The 20,495-nt window shown below is 42.8% G+C and overlaps 1 protein-coding gene across 3 annotated transcripts in view; it reads right to left on the reverse strand.

Annotated features, from left to right (window-relative positions):
• The window catches only part of GLI2 (GLI family zinc finger 2), a 297,910-nt gene that overhangs the window by 143,492 nt on the left and 133,923 nt on the right, over nucleotides 1–20,495 (reverse strand). Inside the window, exon 1 of one of the 3 annotated variants that reach the window (XM_084523600.1) lies at nucleotides 15,328–15,452. The exons of the other annotated variants lie outside the window; for them this stretch is intronic. The gene's annotated coding sequence lies outside the window, so the exon portion shown is untranslated. Of the gene's footprint in view, nucleotides 1–15,327; nucleotides 15,453–20,495 lie in introns of those variants that run through there. 3 annotated transcript variants of the gene reach the window in all.

A 20,495-nucleotide genomic window follows, 5' to 3' on the forward strand; every position in this document is an offset into this window, starting at 1 on the left:
AGCAGCATAATTATTACTGCAGAACTAACCACTTTCAAGGTCCTCCTGACACCAGGTTTCCAATCTTGACATTTATTAGGAATTACCTCCTTGGGCCAATCTCAGGGGGTTGGTAACACATGGAAATTGGTGCTGTATGCTGGGGTGTGCACACGCAGAGCAATAGCAGCCCTCCTGGAGGCCCCTGATGCCCGTTCCAAGCTTGAGAAAGCTTTGTGGGGAGTCCCAGTCTCCTCCTGGGAGATGCTGTGGGGAGGGAGGACAGGAAGCAAAGATGACCCCACACTGACAGAAGAGGTATTACGAGGGCACAGAGCAGCTCAGGGCTTCTTCCCTCTTTCTGCCTCCTTCCCCAGCTCCTACTTTTAGAGGAAACAATACTGGGATGCCAAAGGGAGGAAGGAGGGAGCTGTGCTGGCTTTCAGCAGAGGGGATAGAAGGACAAACAAGTTCTGCCCACCCTCCTCCAAATGTAAAGCCAAAACTGGGCAGAAACCTGGGGGTTCATAAGGCTTCACCAAATGGTTCCAGCCCGTGGCAAAAATCCTATCACTCCAAAAAGTGAAAAAATAGAATAAAAGAGACAAAAAAAGAAAAAACAAAACAAAACAAAACAAAACAAAACAAAAAAAACACCAGGAGAGTTGGCAACACTGCAATAGTTATACAGGCTCTGGAATGTACAAAGACTGAAATCAGAGACTTAGCATCTCTTTTGAACTTCAAAAACAACAAGTCTCTTCAAATCACTCTGTTAATTGGCTTTAAATTAGAGTTCTAAGTTTAATGAACAAATCTTACGCATACGGCAAGAAACGGATACGCTTCTAGATTAACTTCCTGATCAACACCATCTGCCTTTTCCATATGGCAACAGCAAACCAAAGGCATGGGGAAGAAGCCTCTCTTGCCTTGCTGTGAGAGGTCAAAGTGCAGCTGGGACTGCCTGGTGCTTGGCAGCATTTCCCTGTAACACAATAACCTTAGAATATCACCTCCAATCAATTCCAGAACAGCCGGGGATATTCCAGGCACCAGTGGGCACAACTCTGCCAGAGAGATGGGGAAAAAGAACGAGACAAAGTATGGAAAAATGCACAATGGGAAGGAAGCTTGAGAGATAAAGGGATGTTTGCACAGATGACTGGTTGAGTGTAGAAAGAGTAGGGGGTTCCTGAAGATGAAGAAGAGCATGGGAGACAGAAGCAGTATAAATAAAGGGAAAGAATGATGACCTTAGAGACTAGAGCACATAAGACTTTACCAAAGAATATGACTGAATATTGAGAATATGAGTGACAGGCAAGAAGCAGGCAAATTATGTGCAGAAAGACAGAAAAGAGTGGTATGGGAAAGAAGAAGAAAGACTATGAACAGAGCTGGTATCAAAGGAGATGAAGACACATAGACCTGCTGGGGCAGGGCAGGTCATGACATGGTGTCTAGCATGGAAGGGAGGCATAGCACAGAGGGGAGAGAGGCAGAAAATACTCAGGTAAATTGCAAGGAAGCAAAACGGAGAAATACAATAATCTCTTATGACAGAAATATACCCTGCAAGCAGCCCTGAGGAATGCAGCCTTCCAGTGTGCTCTATCACCCTTACTAGTTGGAGTAACTAGATGCAAGGATATACTTGCTGCCTCCTGTGGTTCAGGGTGTATGCTGGAAAACACTCTGAGATGCACCTGAGAAAGAGTCCCAACTGCTGCCCTCCTTGCAGCAATCACAACAGCCTTCCACTTCTATCAGACAACACCAGCGGAGTTACCGGGGGTAGTCAGAAACTATCACCACCTGCAAGGTGTCTGGCTACCCCCTCCAGAGCTAGCATTTGCCAGCGGGGTGCTCTTTGGAGGCTTTCCACCGGGTACCAGACATCAAGTGATCCCTGAGCAGCAAGGGTGTAAAGCAGGGATCTGCACAACTGCACCCAGCACCCTCGGTCTTGTGTGGGGCTGGCAGATGTGGCACAGGACCTACAGGAGCCTTGTGCTTTTCAGGAATGACAGCCAGAGGCCAGGTTATCCAGGGACACTCCAGGGTGCCAGATGCCAACAGACAGGCCACAGAATTAAAACATAAATGTTCTTCGCCTTTCTAAAGCCCATTTACTTTATGGGTTGTGGTTACTGGATAGGAGATGGTGCTGAAGAAAGGAACTCAAAGCTTCTTTGGGTTTAGCCTGCTGATTTGGTGTTTTTCATGAACACTAATGTCACTTTAATGTTGCCGCTTCCTTACAAATAAGACCAATTTAAAAAGTATCAGATAAACTTGAATCATTTCCCCACTTCAAGTAGGTTTTCAAGTTGCCAACCTTGGAGCCTTTAACAGAAATTATCATTCAGGTGCTGGGTTAAAAACAATTATAATACATCATCAAAACATACAAGCAGACATAAAAGCTCAAAGCCAGACACAGATTCGGCACTGGTCCATGCTGAGACATGCAGGCTGGGGTACATGACTTTCCTCTCTCTCTCTCTCAGAAGTTATCTTTGTTTCTCACTTTGGAAGAGCTGAGAAGATGGAGGAGTGGGGGCTGGAGGGATGAGCCTTTTGTGGTGGATCAGGAAAACAAAGTCATGCTTGTACTTTTTCAAAGCCAATCCTACGTGTCTTATCATGAGAAATGTTTTATTATGCGAATTCCAACATGCGAAAAACCGTCAAAGAAGATAATCAAGACACTCCTGCATTCAGACTTTGTGTTAACTTGCTGCAAAAATATGGGAGGATGCCACCAGGTAAACAAAAATTGCTCAAAAGTGATGCGTCACCATTAGAACTGGTCCATGAATCTTCACTTGCTTTTTCTTTTGTTTGCTTTGTTGTTGTTGTTGTTATGGAGAGAGAATTTTGGCAAAAGAGTTGTCTAAGTATGAAATTTTCTTTGGATTTTCATAAAAAACACAATTTCCTGCAATGGAATTTTCCTTTTTTTTTTTTTTGGGGGGGGGGGGGGGGGGGGGGAGGGATTTCCCCCCCCCCTCAGAATATAAAAGAATATAAAAATATAAGAATATAAAAAAAAAAAAAAAGAAAAAAAAAGAAAAAAAAAAGAGGAAAAAAAGCAAAACAGAAAGAACTTGATCAAGTCTTCATGCTCTAACAAGAGCAGAAACTGTTAATAACTAACACGTCAGATAAACCATCTATGGCTCCTGGCAGATTTACCAGGGTGGGTAGCAGCTGAACAAGGATTATATTAAAGCCAGGTTGGGGGACTAGCAGTTAAACTATTTACAACAAAATTAGACTCTAATTCTGTATCAGTAATAATTAACCTATTGACTTTTCAGCAGGTTTACAAGTAAAAGATATAAAGAAAATGAATTGTGGATATTACAAGTGGAACAGGAACTCTGCCTCCAAACAGAGACGTTCATGCAGGTTCCAAAGAGTGGGCGAAGGTGGATGCAGGAGGTTTGACCAAAATAAAAGGAGATGCCTTTAAATCAGACAGATTGGAAATAGTTTTTGCGATGGTGGAAGTGAATGTTTTGTTGGCTGATGGTGACTGAAGATCTTCTCAGGGATTCACTTCCATGTTGCAGTAGTTTGGGCACTTTCAACTCTCATGAATGAAACCCTGAATAAAAACCATAAGCAGTGAAGCTTAATGGGTTTGCTTTATGTACGGGTAGGATGAGTAATATTGTCTTGTAGTAACTAGTCCATCTAGATGACATTGAACAGTCTCCAAAGCTCAGATAAGAACAGTCTCATTTGGCTCAAGGAATGTAAAACCTCTATTTTGAGAAATGAAAGAAAAAGGATTGCATCCTTGCAAAAATCCCTATAGCAACTGGGTTCTTTCAGAACACGTTCCATTAGAAAATTTCAGTTTATTTTTAAACATTCCAGTTCACTTCACCAGCCTATTGAATCTTCCCTCCAGAGGCACACGTGTAAGTATGTAGAAGAGAGAAGCCTGGGAAGGAAACAAGGATGTAATTAAAAACAAAAAAGCAACACTTCAATTGGCTCATTTTCCTCTACTGAACACATACACCACACAAGCTGCTATTCCACACTGGGTAGAAACACATATTGTCTTTATAAGACTACAGTTGCCAGCTGATGGCAGGATGCAGACCACATAAAATGGTTGGCAGTTCATAAACCAGAGAATGGAGAAAACTCCTCCAGATGGGACTGGGATAAAAGTTTCTGACAGGATCATGAAGTATTTGGCGTTGGAGGGGACCTCTGGAGGTCATCCAGACTGGCCTCACACTCACCAGTAACTGGGAGTCAATTGTGAGCATTTGCAAACCCCCAAACTGTTGAAATACTGACAATCAATCTAGTAGGAGAGAGCAGACCTATAAGGGACATACCCATGAACACAGCCTAGTCCGCAAGCAGACTGAATGTATCGGTGAAGATAGATCTTAAAACCACCAAGACTCCTTGCAAGGAATTTCATACAAGGGAAAATGAAATGAATACTCTGAATGGAACAGCGCTTATTTCTACAAGGTGCGACACAAGTTATAATGCCGCATGTGATTCCAGAAATTATCATTTAAGTACAAGAGGCAGCATCTCAATTTTCAGCAGAGCAGGTCTGTCTTCTACACAGAAAAGTGAGCGTACAACGCGGTTGGCTGTTATTTCAGTGGAAGGGAATAAGTCTTTCAGGAGACAGGCTAAAGTATTCAGGAGGGTATTAAGCTAATGACAAAAGACAAGGGTGAAAATGAGCACTCATTTAGCCAGAAATCAAGATGTCAAGATTAAAATTAATCAAGGTACCAAGGGACTCAGAGAGAAGAGATTCTTTAATTGTGCAGACTCTAATGTTATGAATCCAAGTAATAAACAAGAAGTGGAATAGCTCGTTTAACACAACAATTAGTCCTGACCAGTATTGCTGAACCTGGTGGAAACATTTATGTGAATGGAGAAGTAGAATCCTTTTGTCTATCAATGCCTGGAAACAAATACAGAGTGATGAAGTTTGTCAATGACAAATGACTACAGACACAGTAAATAAAGATGATTGCTCTGTACCACTGACCTGCTTCTCTATCACCAGATGGCCTAGACACAAAGATCATCTATTTTAAAGCAACCACATACAAGGCCACACATGTGGAAAGTGATTAAAATGAAGACTGTGCTTTGAGAAACACTGACTGAAGATAGTTTGAAGTTTATGGTGGGCAAACACTGGCTGACAAGTTCCACGGCGGTTGTTGGTATTAAAGCAGCTAAAGCAATATGTATTTGTCCAAGCAAAATTTGTGAGGTTATAATGTTTCTCTGTCTAACCCTGAATCAATGGTTAATGGAACATGACCCCCAGCTTTGGGATCCATACTTCAGGCAGAAAGAGGAAAATCACAAAGACTTCAGTGCTACCCATGCACAACAACAAAAGTGAGCTTAAATGACCAGTACTTGCAGGACGACTTGATCAGTGATATTAACATATACGTAAATTGATAATAGATGCTCTTTGATATAGAGATAAGGGACATTGCAAGAACCTACTGCTAAACCGATTACAGCTACCTAATACCAATTACATGGACTAAAGCTAGAGGTAAAGCTAGAGAAATTCAGATAGAAACAAGGCTCCTAGCTTCAACAGAAGAGCACTGCATTCAGGTTGGTGAAGGACTCTCTGGCACTGCTGAGCTGATGCTTTGTTCATATAGTTTTCCCAGAAGACCAGCTGAAGACCCACCACTGGACGTGCATGGGCTTAAGTACAGGAAAGTCCTCTGATGGTATTATAGAAAAAGTCAGACTAAATGAGCACCCTGATCCTCTTTGATCTTATGCACCTACGAATCTCTGTGTTATAAATGGTTGATTTGTCATACCTTCACAGATCAAAACGTCTGCATTTATAATGATTGAATCTTACCATGCCTGTCTCTGCCAATAAGCAAAATACCTACCTTCCAATTTCTGTATTTTTTCTTCTGTGATAAGACCTTGGTAAGACTCAAGTAATAAACATCTCCCAGAATGCTGATAAAGTCTAAGGTGTTTATGTCCTGCCAATGGCAATGTTGCCGAGCATACATTCCTTTACTATGCAGTTATGTCTACTGCACTACAAGTATTTTGATGACTGAGACAGATATAAAGCTGTTCACCAACAAAATATCCTGCAGTTTTTGCTTGGTGGCCTACAAGAACTGACTTCATTTCTTGGTCTGGTGTATAACTGCTAGCATCAAAAAAGAAAGCAATAACATTATAATTGATTTAATTCTCCTGTTATAAGAGGTAAGGGAAAAATCTACCTTCTCACCCCCAGCAGTGGTGTCTCCACATCCTACAGAAGAACAGAAGTGTGGGGAAGCCTCATCCTCTACTGCTCTGTAGTATCACATACAAAACGAGCAGGGCTCACATGCCAGCACATCTCATGTCCACAAAAGTCACTGGAACAAAACCCAGGCTAGCAATAAACTTTTAGCAAACGTTGGCAGGTTGCTATAGCTCAGGGGAATGGTTTAGGAACCACGTTGTGTGCATGCAACTGGGCAGCTAAAGCAAGTCAAGCAAAAGAAGTGTGTTTTGTGGTAATCAGGCTAGGGGCTGAGCAGTGGAGACTGCATTCACTCTTGTTGGATGACCCCATAGCTATTCAGATGCTATGCCAGACTCTGAGGCACAATGACTGCTGTGGCCACTATGCAACACAAAAAAGATGCTTTTTGCTGTTTTCTCAAATAAAACACTGAAATCATTAAGGCTATCCTGAGAAGACCCTATAGGTACTTCCTCCTCCTTTGCTCTTGTTGTCTGATACTATCTAATTTAAGACAAAATATAAAGAATTAATACTATTTTTTCAGGACAGAGCCCTTTACATATATAATAACAAAAAGAAATATAGTATGAAACAAACCTTAACCAAAGTTTGATATCTGTTTAGTATTACTAGTAATAGTTATTACTTAATTTCCCTTGTAGTTATTGTACATTATTTCTGTTGTATATTAATGCATATGATAATTACTTTCTATCTCTGAATCTTTTTTCTGCGTACAACCTTGTTGAATTCTTCCTAGAGAAAATAGCCAAAACAAGAATTTGTTTTTAAAACAAGAACCTCCCATCTACAAAACCTTCCCTGCTCCTAACGTTTCATATGCTCTTCCCCTCTAATTACCTCACTCCCCCACAACCATCTTCTCAACCATCATAGCCACTCTTCTTGCCCTGTCTCTCTTCCTCCTGCTCTTTTTCCTCAGAAACCCAGCCTGCCTCTCTCAAAATCCCACTTGTGCCTGTAACTCTCATTCCATCTTCCTCTTCCCTTCACAGCTAAGCTGTATGCAATCTTCTGTATCAGTTACCTCTGGGATTTCTCTCTGCTAGATCTTTCCCACATTTCACTCAAGACCGACCTAGTTCAGACCTGATTCCCTCCACCCACATGGAAACGGCAACCTGCCTCTCTGATAGCTTCTCACAGGAACCTGGCCATGGACCGAAGGTGGCCAAGGGTGCCAAATTTTGCAGAAGTGGAGAACGTCTTGTTGGTTACTCAAGTCTGCAACCTGAGGCAATCCTCAGTTTCCTCCAACCTCACTGTAATTTTTTTTGCCTCTAGGCCACCTCTGACTCCTGTTTCTTCCTCCTGCACAATGGCTCCAAGAGTTTGGCATTTCCTTGTGCTTTCTGCCACTCACCTACATGTCTGAACTCAAAACACCAGCCTCTAAGCCATTCATTTTCATTTACAGCAAGTTCCTTTACATTGGCTCTAATGAGTACAAAGCTGATTTCACAGCCATTCAGAATGTGGGAGCAAAGAGCATTTTTCTAGCTTGTCACTTTGTTCCTGTCATTTTGCTTTACATCCTTTGATGGCTTGCTCTTTTGTTTTGCTTTGACTATTGTCTCCTCTTTCAAAGCCCTTCAAAGCCTACCACACTACGCTTTCAATCTCATTGGCTTCCGGGAGACTTCAGCAAATGCATATGCACTTTCTTCAATCAGGACCTAAATATGTGTCATTTGAGTCACTTTGCTCAGATGGACCAGAGATACCCGTCTGCTCCTAATCTCTTTCATACTTGTTTTCACCAATGAAACCATTGACTTTGACCATCTTCTGCTCTAAGACAGGTGTCCAAGATGAGAATCAGATCCCCCTGGAAAATCATGAACCAGTGAGTGTACCTGTTAGGACACATTGTTCTGATCTTAGGAGAAATACTAGAGGGCTTCGGTTAACTCTCATTGCAGTGTATTTTCCCCCAAGTGAGGGAACAATTATTTTCCTGACTAATTTCTCATAAATCAGCCCTTCCCTAAAAGAATATATATTTCTAATACTATCATGCTCTCTGCATTACACAGTGTCAGGGAAACTCAACATTCCAAACTAAACACTAAAAATACTGAAACACCACTCCAGGTTCATCCCATTTGCTCTCATAACCTAGCACTTGACTGAAAAGCTTGTTAGGCTTTTATCTACTGAAGAAATGAAACACAGGTAATCTCCTGTTTCTACTCACTCGTCTGAGCCAAATTTTGTACGGAACAGGAGGGGGAAGATGTCACCAGCTATAGAGGCACAAACGACTTCTTGTCTTTAAACCATGTCCTCAGCTACCCAGTGTTTGTTACCACTTTGTCCCCTTGGGCTTTTCCCAGCATTTCATGAGTTAAAATGAGACAGCTCAGCACGCTTTCTATTTTGGAGCCAGTATTTCCACTGCTAACTCAGATTTATTACTAGTTTATGAAATGTTCATTAGAGTAGCTGAGAAAATGTATCTTTTGAGAACAAATAGAGTTGGCCATCCCCAAATCATTAGCAGCAAACTGAGAAAAAGTTAGATACCTTCCTTTAGCACTCCTATAACTGAAGATCAGTCTTTATTTGTATGAATACACCCAGACAAATGCCTTTGGAGAAATGGACCTGCAGCATGCATAGGGTTGGCTTTTCATTACTGCACGCCACTGGGATTTTTAAAGCAGAGAACTGGTAGTTGTGGACATTCATTAATGTTTAAGCCTTCCCTTTAGCACTGCTCAGTGCAGTGACACGAAACAGACCCAAAGCCACGTGGCTCCTGCCGTGTCTTTTGGCTGGGACCTGGACAGGACCATTCATACTGTGTGTCTTGGAGAAAACACTACCAGCTTCTGCCAGACCTGTGGCCTTCCTGGTTGCAGCCCCTACAGCTATACAACTGCCTCGGCAGCTAAAGGCATATTTCAGGACCGTGAGAATCAGCTATCAAAGGAATGAACCGTCGGTAACTCCAGCACCATATGCAAATTGCAGCTTGTATGAGACCTCAAAGCAAACAACATCGTGTCTAAATAACTCCAGGGAAAACACACAGAAGAAGAGGTCTATTTGTTACAGGAGTAAATGATTGCTGTCTGGTCAGGTGCAAAGTAGCAGCTCTTAGTTCCCAGGACATGGGAGATGGGGGACTGCACACACCAGTGTCCTACCCCTCTGTGCCTTGACACTCTGCATCTTTGCCAAGAATCGTGACTGTATTACTGATAAGCACAACCATCCATATATAATTAACTGTGCTACCTGCACAGCAGAGGAATAGAATAAGCTACAACCCACTGAGACAAGCAATAAAATAAAGGCCCTGAAAACTTTCCATTACTTAAGAACCTGCATCTTGGTGAGTTCTGTTTTTTATTTTGAAGTCCCTAACCCTGGCACCACGCAACGGTGCACAAGAAACAACTAGATGCTAAAACAGAACTAAATATTGCTGGGTCTGTTTTGTTAGCAGCAAAGTTGAGAGAAAAATAAAGTGAAGTAACAAGGAGGGTTTTTTTTTTAAATTCAATTTCATGATACGACACAAGGATGGACAGACAGATAACTAGTCAGCCTTTCATTCACATCCATCTTAACATTGAGTAAAATGGTTCTGAAGGTACTTTTTTGATATGTATTCACTATACAATGAACTAAAATGTCTAGCTTCAAGAAGACGCTTAAATTTATGTGACCTGAATAGCATATGATATTCCCATATATCCAATAAGGGAGTTTTACTATACACTCATATAACACATTTGGTCAAATTTCCTTTGTCCAAGACACTCCCATTGCCCGGTGGTGCAGCCCACAACACCCCCACCTCCCCTGCCCATCGCAGCACACCAGGTACTTTTCTTGCCATCCCTGCAACACTTTTCAGTATGGTCTGTTGTGCCTTCTTGGAAGGGGATTGCTCCATCCCATACATCTCTGCTGTATCAATACTAATCCCCAGCATCCTTAATAAATGCAAACACACACAGTTCCAGATCTCTGCTCCCACAGCAGCTTAACTTTGCAGTGGTATGTGGTAACAACAATCAGAAAGGCACAGAGCTTTTAAAATAGCTACCCTATGCTAGCAGAGGAAATACACACAGCCAGGTACTTGCAGTCACTTTTCTCATCTAGTTTTGACTTTTATTGGTCTTTGGTCCTCTGAGGGATCACAGTCTTAACCTGTTCCTCCCTCCCACATTTATTTCTCTGACCCATAAAATCCCTCCACCGTAGCTTCCAGCTTTAAGTTTCACCTTAAAAAGGACCCTCACTGTGGAGAAAAAAAAAAAGCCCTTTGATTCTCCAAACCTTCCTGAAACTCCCTGATCTGCCAGTAAACCCCCGAGGCTGACGCATCTCACCTTCGATATCCAGCTCCTTTGTTCTGCAGAGGGAGCTTCTCCGTTATGTACCCCTGTGGGAGAGGCTGGAAGATTTTGCCTTGCAGCTGCCCCAAGAAGCTTCTACCTGCCTGGTGAACATTTGAAGCTCAGAGGTTGACAATTCTGCTGCTCCACCAACACCAAGTCACGCCATGATGTGACAGTTACATGTTCTCTCATACAGGCAGACTCCCCAAATTGTCACAGCGCTGCCTAAGGACTGTCACGCTGCAACAGACAAATGGTCCCACTCATCCAACACCCTGTCTGACAGCAACCAGTGATGGATTCTTCATACTAAAATACAAAAAGGTCATTTTCATTGCCTGCTATTAAAGCAAGGGAGCAGAGGGCAAGGAATTTTCCATGCTGGGGCAGCAGATGATCTCTTTGTGCTGTGCAAGGTGAAGTGAGAAACTGTGGGGAAATCTCTGTCACAAAGCGCAAGCTCGTTCGTTCATCGACTGGAAGTATTTTGAGATCCTCAGAAGAAAGATGACACAAGAGCACAAATTATTATCATTAGGGCTTCTCTGGATTCAAATGCTGTAACCAGAAATACTACTACACATTCATACAAATGTCTCAGTGTTTCAATCTCTCTTGAAACTTGCAGAGTTACATGCTAATTTACTAAATGCACCATAAACATCCTTTCACTTTTCAAGTTAATCACAATTGCCTTACAGGAGATTAACACCATAAAGCACTTTCACAGCTGACGTGCCTTTAAAAAAATTCCCAGAGTTAAACTTGTATAAATAATGTAAGTGACATGGAATATAATTATTAAATGTTGTCATTTTGGAAGAAAATTAATTAGCAATAGCTGTAGCTGTCTTGTGTCTATTTAAGCAGTGTGCATCTCAATTAAAATTTAATTGCAACAGATTCACTCACAGCAGGGAAAAGTGATGGAACTGAGAAGCAGCCTGGTCCTATATTGCTGTCTACAAGGCAAAGTGTAGTAGAAACCGGGGGGAAGGGGAGGAGAGAGGCAGGAAGGTAAGACAGCAAATCCACAGAAGCACGCTGCTAGGCAGCCAGGGTGCTCAGATGCCGTGGGTGCTGCTTATTCACAAAGCAGCTGACTGGTACCAGGCACGAGCACAAACAGAAATAAAACCAGCTGCTGTTGGAAGAGGTATTGCTTCATACCACAGTAGATGTGCTCATGTACCAACTGTGTTATGAGAGACAGAATGGCTCTCCACATTACTGTGCCCTTCAGTTTCAGTGCCTCCTTGAAGTCAGCCTGGAGAAACCCTAAGGTCTGGGCAGGACTGAGTGGGGCTTTCCTTAAAGAGCAACCAGAAAGACCTTGAAGACAAAGTCTTGAAGCTGCAAGTCACTAGAGGTATAAAAATGTGTTTTGAAGAGGAATAACTCCCTCCATGTGACACTGAGAAGCAGATGTACTTCTACATCACTTTGGAAATCTTTCCCAAAAGAGAAAAAATATGACTTAAGTACAACCGTCATTCAAATGTAGAGGATTTTGGATGTCATTGTGAGATGCCTTAAAGAAATTATATAGCCAGAAGGAGTTGGGAACCCAACCCACCTCTCATGCCCATAGTACAAAGTTCTCCAGAGTGTCTCTCAAGTCCAACAGCCAATTCACTACACTTTTGAACAGTTTTTCCTCCATCATGCATTTCTCAAGACTCAAGTTATCTATAACTTACTTACTTAAATGAATAATTCACATCTCAGACAAAAACAAAGAAAATCAAGTATTGCTTGTAGGTGCCTAGGATGCAAAGTATATTGGCAAAAGATGGTGCAGAATCCTGAGTTCATTTATGGTAACTAAATAAAACAGAAGCAAAAAATGTCCTGGCCTTAAAACTTGTGCTAATTGGAAAATACATGCTTGAACTACATCTATATTCTTGAAATATTTATTTTAGGATTTATTCAGTTTCCAAATGAGGTAAATATATTCCCTACAAATTCCCAGGGCACATTCTCTGTCACCCTGAAAATCAAGTTATATTGTTTCTGACTGACATCATAATTATAATGTGAATTTACAGCACTTGATCATTTTGTTGATGATGCTAAAGTCATAACAGAATCCAGCTCACTCTTCTACCAGTACGTGACTCTGCCCACTCTTCGAAAATGTAGCTTTCTGCTGACAAGAATAGGGATAGCAAGCTGACATGGTATATTCATGTTAAGAATAGATACTGATGATGATGACAATTGTAGTAACAATAACAGTACTGTCACAGACCTGTAACAATACTAAGTTATAGGTATGATATAGCCATAATGAAATTAAGAGGTTAAACATTTTTTTAAAAAAGATCTGGTTTTCACATAAACACAGGCAAATCTAGCTGCTGCTTGGATATCAAAGGCTTAGATTAAAAGTGAAAATAAGCATGCACACATGATTTAATGTGAGAGCATAAGGAGACGTGCTCAGATGTAAACGTGTTATACTTCTCTAGAGTTAATGATCTGGTGACGATGTGGCTAATGTGATCTAGTACCAGCCCATCACTGCCTGAAGGCAGTCATAGCCCAGATGGAGCCAAACTGTTCCTGGTACTGGCTGATGGTAAGACACAGGGCACAAGGTTCAGATAGCAGCTTGAGAAGTTCAGGCTGGACTTCCCAAAGCTTTTCCTCTAGGGGTGTCCTGCAGTACTGGAACAGGACACGCCAAGAGACTGTGACAGGTTGGTGGTTTTCAAGACTCTACTAGCCAAGCCATAGCCAACTCAATGTGATGTTGATGACAAGCCCCACTGGGGATGGAAGCTGGACTGCAACCCCCTGCAGGTCTTTTCTCCCAGAATTTCTAGGGTTCTGGGATTCTACACAAGTGGAATTCAGAAATTTCACCATTCTGGAAGATCATTCCATTAGATAAGGACCCTGTGTCACTGCTTGAAATGTTCAGCATCGACCAATTTTAGAGTGGCTGTTCAAAAGGCCACCTGAACCAAAGTACATGGCAGCTGCCAGGCTTACCACTGTGTCCTTTTGCTAGAATAGTCTCAGCTTCACATGAACTAATGTGAGAGAACTTGAATCAAAATGTGCATCTGATGATGAACAAGCTGAAACATGAACTTGAAGTATTACTTCCTTCATTACACAAAAGAAAACCAAAAAACTCACAGGGGAGAAATGGTTAAGTTTCAAACAAGATGATCAGCAACTTCTTTCCTTCTACAAAACAATCTAAATCTGAAAAAAAAAAAAAAAAAAAAAAAAAAAAGCCTAGTTTACAAAAGTCTGCAATATTTTTTTAAAGGTTATCAGATGTTTTCTATCTCAACATAACTAAAACCAAAAGAGACAGCCTCCTTCACTGGAACGTACCCTGATCAGATAGATCTAATGCAGAAAACACGTGCCTCTCTGTGTACAGCACTCATATACAATTTATATATAAGCTTCCTGAATGTTTTCAAATGTACTGAATAACAGGGTGTCATTTTTAAAAATCTCTGTTCAGTTTTCTACTTATTAATATATAATTATGTGCAGGTTTTCCTCTGTATACTTTTGTCTGCAACTAACTGGGACTTGAGGCAATTCTTGTTTCAGAAGTTTTCCAGCTCACCATAAAGCTAAATGCATATAAACTTCAGATCCTGAATCAGACCGCTGAGCATACCTTTCATCACGTCGCATTATTTGGTCTTCATTTAGCTGTCACAAAAACATTTCCTTTCGTCTACAGATTAATTACAGCCTCGTGAGGTTTCAGCACAAATACCTTTGCACACTGGAGCCTCTGCAAAGACATAGTGATTCATGCAGTATCTATGCCTCTGGAAGGGAAAATAAAGCTGAGGCAGGACATGCAAGCTGTGAGTGGATCCGATATCAAAAGAGCCGGAGCCTCCCGTGAGCACCCAGCCATACCAACACAAATAAGTTTCTGCACGACTCGTGCAGGATCCACAGCTGAACGCAAACCGCCTCTTTAGTTCAGTGCTAAGCAGATTTGGCTACACAGTTCATTCATCGAGGACCAAAGATGACAAGGCAGGAAGCGTCACTCAGTAATGAATTATACGCGACACAAAAAAGCCACAGGTGTGGGTTTAGAGGCTGTGCACGCAGCCGCTGCAGCCCTGGATTCCACGTAATCGCTGTAAGTAACTATGGAAAATGGACAGTGGGAAACTCTGTAGAAATGCAGAGAGTGAACCGGTCCAAGAACACATTCCCACTTGTTCAAAGCAGCCAGCCACACCACTTAAACATGTGTCGACTGTATCTGATGCCGACCATGTCAGTATGTTAGGTCTGGACGGCGAAATACAAAGGGCACGATTCTTTGCGGTGCTGGCGCCGCGCTGCCAATGAGCTGGCTGGGGCTGCTGCCCAGCTGCCTGCCCAGTGCCAGCAGAGCTGCAGCAGCTCGTGCACCACCACGGCCAGGGGCTGCCTCTGCCTGCTGTGGATTGGGGTGCCCTGAAGCACGGCCAGGTCTCTGCTTTCCTCTGCCTTCTCCTCTGGGGCAAGCTAGGAGGCTTCACCCGCCTCTCAGAGCAATGGGGATGGGAAGGAGAAGGGAAGAAGCAGGAAAATTTTTACAGATTGAAAACCCAAGTGTATATGCTACACAAGCCAGAGCTTCCAGTATCTGGAGATGCAGCAGAGCAGGTCCCAACTTCTCACCAGATCTGGACATAAGCTTCCAAAAAGTCACTTCTTCCTGCCAGGAGCTCCCATAAAGCCATTTTAGCCATCCTCTCCTGATAGTTTCTTCCCATGGTGCAAGCTGAGCTGTTTCACCACCTGCTATGGGTATGCAAGAGGCCACCTGCGTGGCCCATTAGGGCAACGAGGGCTAAGCAAGATCCAGGTGAACTCATTGCTACAATCACTGAGAGCTAAACATACCAGTGAGGCTGATGTTCACTCATTTTTTCTCCTCGAGAGCAAAACATCCTTACCCTGGTGGCAAGTCTGCTCATTCCCCATTCCTGCCACATGAGAAATCTCTCCAAGTGGTGACTTCAGGACAAAAAGTTCTCCGCTAGAGCCCTCAAAATAAATGTATCCTTGCTCCACACTGTGACCTGCCTAGCTGTTCTCCAAGGCAGTACATTATCTCCCCTGAAAAACCACGTACGCAGCTGGTCAGACACACAGAGATCTCCAGACTAGCATTTGCTGCTTCCTCGGTGACATTCAGTGTGGTTTTTTTCACCCTGTGGTGGAGAGAATCTTTGTTCTTTGGTGTCAACCTTTTTCCCCTCCTCAGGAGAGGTCCATCTGCTGCGTGGGGACCCCGTGGCTCCTGGGCAGGTACCCAGCCAGCTCCACCCGGCCACCAGGGATGATCCCAGCAGTATTCTGGCCTCAAAACCACGCAGAACAGCTAGTCCTTTCCAGTGTGATGTCCTTGCCAACAATAATCAACTGGTGTTTTGGAGAAATCACCAAAAGAGACTTTTTTTTTTTTGGTCTGGCTTTAAATGGTATTAAATATTTGCAGCCCTCTTCAGTAACAAAGGACACAAAGAAGAGGGAAAAAAAAAAACGTCTTTGGTTGGCTTTGCTGAATTTGGAGAGGTTCCTGGATCAAAGCTGAAAAAGCTTCAAGTTTATGGAAGACACATTAGCAATGCTTAGTGAGGAAAACGCAGTGAACTGCATAAGAAAGACGACCTACCAAATCCAGAGGATTTAATCAATGGACAAACTTCAGGAAGAACAATTCACCATGAGGAAGTGTGCTGCCAGCCTTCAGACAGTTCAATGGGAGCCATCCTGAACTCAAACCCAAGGCAGGTCACAGCATGCAAAACACCAAAAAGAGAGGAGATATATTTTAATTCATTAGACTGTATTTTACAAGAAGTGGAGCCTCTGGGGAAGCCATTATTCTCATATAGATGTACTCCTGTGAAACAGAAGAAAAAATACCTAGACTCCCTGATGTGAGAGGTCAAACAATTACAATTTCCTTAATTTCATATCCAGTTGGGAAATTAAACAACAGAACTATGAAAGCTTTACACTTCATTTTGAGGAAAGTGGCAATTTAAATTAATTTTTTTAATGCCATAAGAATTGATGAGTGAGTATGGGAGGGGGCTCTTCCCCAGTGACCTTCCCCACCACCCTTTTTAAACAATCTTGCTCATTCAATGGAAAAAATAAATAAATAAATCCAAGGAACACGAAGTCTTTCATGAAAGACGGATTCCTTTGAGGACAAAGCACAAAGTGTTGCTTCTCATGAAGCTGTTTTATTTCATTAATAGTCTTCTTTGCACAGCTCAAGGTTTTTCCACAAAGTGCTTCTCTGATGAGGGGTTTTAGTCTCTGGAAAGAAGCAGCACCCATTCCTAGTTCTACAAGATATGGGAACAACTTACAGGATGACATGGGACCATGAGGCCCACAGTCCATCTACCCTTGAGCTACATCTCTCTTCCAGGGCAGCTCAGTGGAAAGACTTTGTCTCCACCATGACCCCATGAGCTGAATTCATGGTCATGCTTTTCTGATTCCTACAACATCAGAAAAAGTTCCAAGAGCTTTGGTAAAGAACTTGCTCAAGGTCCTGCCTTTAGACATGGCTCCTTCTAACCCTGGAGAAAAGCAAGCTCCTGTAACACAGGATGAACATGGAAGAGAGAACTGGAGGATATATCAAGAAGCCTACATGGTTGCTGCATTGGCTGCATCCCTGCAGAGCACTCTGATCATGAAAGGGTTTGCAGTTTGGAGTCACACACTCTCAGTGCTACACCACACATGATACACACAAAACTTGGTGGCAGCAGCCAGCCGGTGAGAGCTACAGCCAGGAGGAACATGTGATTAATAGAAAAACAATCTAACGCTTGACACAGAGCACACAGGCTCAGAGTACTGGACTGCAGGACAAAACAAAAACAGAAAACAAACATTAGCACTTGCAGAGACACAGGGAAAACAAAAATAGAGTCTGCACATACAGCTGGCCATAAGGGATAAAGATGAGAAAATGAACTGACAAACTTTCTTACTGTTTCACTTGGAAAAAAATATATATATATTTTTTTCTTTCTCTCCAGAATTAACCCGTAGAACACCTACTAGCAGGGCTCAGTAGGTGCTATTACCCTGAGGCTTGAGAGATTATTTTTTAAAATGTTACACCTAAACCCAGCAAGGCAGCAGAACTTAGGTTACAGAGCTGCAAACTCTGGCACCCACATGTGACTTTGCAGACATTAAAGATTTTCTAATTAAAGATGAGACCATTTGCAAGACAGACAGTTCCAGTTTACTGGCAAGCCTGCTGGGAGACAGGACCGAACCACAGCTAAAAGCACGCGGGGAGCAGCTCACACGTGGGCTGGAGCAGCACGGTCAGCTTCTGTCCCTGGACACTAGCACAAGCAGGAGGGAGGAAGTCACCAGCTGTAAGCAGTGAAGACCAAAGTAGTTTGTGTCCCGATGCTGCAGGCAATTTAAGAAAAAGCAGCTGTACCTACACTTACGAGGATGTAGAAACTTCCAGTCAGAGGAGGAAAAACATCAGCCCGACATTTGCAGACTGCAAAACTCTTGGTGCGCATCTGCTCGGACAGCCCCTGGGGACCAGCTCTCCTCCTGGAGCTGCTCACCAAGCAGTCCGCCTCCAGCTGCAGCGTAATCCCAGGGACTGATAAGCAGAAGTGTCTCACTGCAGAAGCAAGACTAAGTGCAGATGACGTAGAGTAAAAAGCACTGCGAGGCCAACAGATTTTAAATAAATAAAGCCTAAGGGATGGTATTATTTAGGCTGTGTAGTAGCTGGCATGCAGGATTACCTCCAGAGGCCTGATAGGTTGATCAATGGACAGTTTTGCTGTACTCTCCCATACAGATTGTGTGCAGCTTTATGCCGCACTGGCCATCCCAAATGCAGCCTGTCACAGCAACCGAGCAGGCAGTTTACACCAAGCTAAGCCTGGAATGCTGTGATCCCATTTTGCCTCTTTCTCCCATCTTGCCTCCCCTCCTTTTGCAGTCACATTAATTCAATTACAGGATCAATCAATTCAGGAAACTGATCCAGCCAAACTCTTGATTCTATAAGAAATAAAACAAAACACACATACACACACACACACAAAAAACACCTTGCAGAGGAGAAGTCCTAAATACGTCCTTTCACACGAGCAGCAGAGATGGGAAATTTCAGTGTAGGTGGATGGCCCAGAAAAGCCCATCACTGTGCCTCCACAGGGCACCTGGGACAACTTTTCAGCCTCTCAGAAGCCAGCATTTGTGCTGGGGGGACTTGTGATGGTTTCCAGACAGTGCACGTGGGCTCCAAGTCCCCTCCCAAGTGTCCCTGAGCACATGTGATGTTGACCAAGAGTATCCCCAAGTGCAGCAAGTAGGAAAGTCCTCTGCCTCCCAGGAGAGGCCACTGGGGAGCAGCTGGAGTACACCACAGTCAGCAGGAGAAGTGCAAAGCTCAAACCACTCTGCATTACTCCATTAACCTCTCCTCACAGGCTGTGTTTTTTTTTGTTTGTTTGTTTGTTTGTTTGTTTGTTTTTTTAATAAAAACTATTTTTAAACCACTAAGTACTGGTGTTAACAAAACTGCAAAACGGATAGCGGGACTTTCACATAAAGCTGCGCTGCAGGAACATTTGGGGCCGTAAGGCACTCCTCCTTGGTAGCTGCTCCTCTGGGTACCTTCTTCCCCTCAGCCCAACAGTCCATCTGCTTCATTTCAGGCAGTTCCCAAGGAAACTTCTGGTCTTTGAGTAACACAAAATTTAAATTTTAGTTTAAAACTAAACTTATCCAAGAAATAACTTCTTGGGGAGGCAGTTGAAATTCTGAATTGTTTTTTTATTTTTCCCCAGTGACAGAAATCCACATCACCTAAACCCATCTCTTCAACATCCCACAAGCAGCCAAGACTGATGCCTAAACTATTAAACATCTAACTCGTTCCTTAGTCACACTAAACTACTTTCCCCTTCCAACTGGGGTCATTGAGACACATGGACGTGATTGGCCCTGCAGGTTGAGCCTCACCATTTACTCCTGGCAGACCCTGTACCAACAATAAAGCTTTAGAAAGCTTTGTTTCTGCACCTGTGAAATAAGGAAATCCATGCTTACTCATCTTTGTTAATATTCTTTTGTTCGTGTTTTGTAAATGGTCTTAAAGAGCATTTATCCCACTACGGAGCACTGTGCAAAGCATTAAAAAGTTCCTGCAAAGTACACTGCGTAGGATCCATAAAACAACACTGCTTTTATCTTTCTCTCTGCACACCCTCCATCTCCCGCGTTAGCATAACAAAGAAAATGATGTTTAGGGCATCAAAACAGATTCTTGGAGGGTAAAAGAACAACAGCCAGTGGGCTAAATATGTAGAAGCAGAGTAATCAAAGCAGAGGAAATAGACTGGTGGTGTCTCAAGTAAATCTCAAAGTTTTCCAAATGAAACATTCTTGGAAACTGATATTCTCGTTCTCCAAAATCACTACTCATGGCTGAAAATCCTGCTTCCAGAAAACCATTTGGCGGCCCTTTTTGTGTACTGAGGTATGCAAAGAATAAAAATCCTGCAGCCTGGAGTTTTTATTGTGGTTTCTAAAGAGTTGCACCACAGGAAAATCTCAATGGAAAGTGCAGTTTTCTATGGATGACAAAGAATTATTTTTCCATGCACACATGCACAGGGTTTTCTTGCAGGCTCTGAGTGCAGCAGTCAGGGAGGAGCGACTTTCCCTCCGGACAGCAGGCAGGGTGTGAATGTGGAGTCAGTAACTCACCCACGCGCCGCTCTATTTCCTGGATTTAGTGAGTGGTCTTTGTTGGAGCTGAAAGGCTG

Source organism: Aythya ferina, assembly GCF_964211825.1.
Source record: "Aythya ferina genome assembly, chromosome: 6".
Classification (NCBI taxonomy): domain Eukaryota; kingdom Metazoa; phylum Chordata; class Aves; order Anseriformes; family Anatidae; genus Aythya; species Aythya ferina.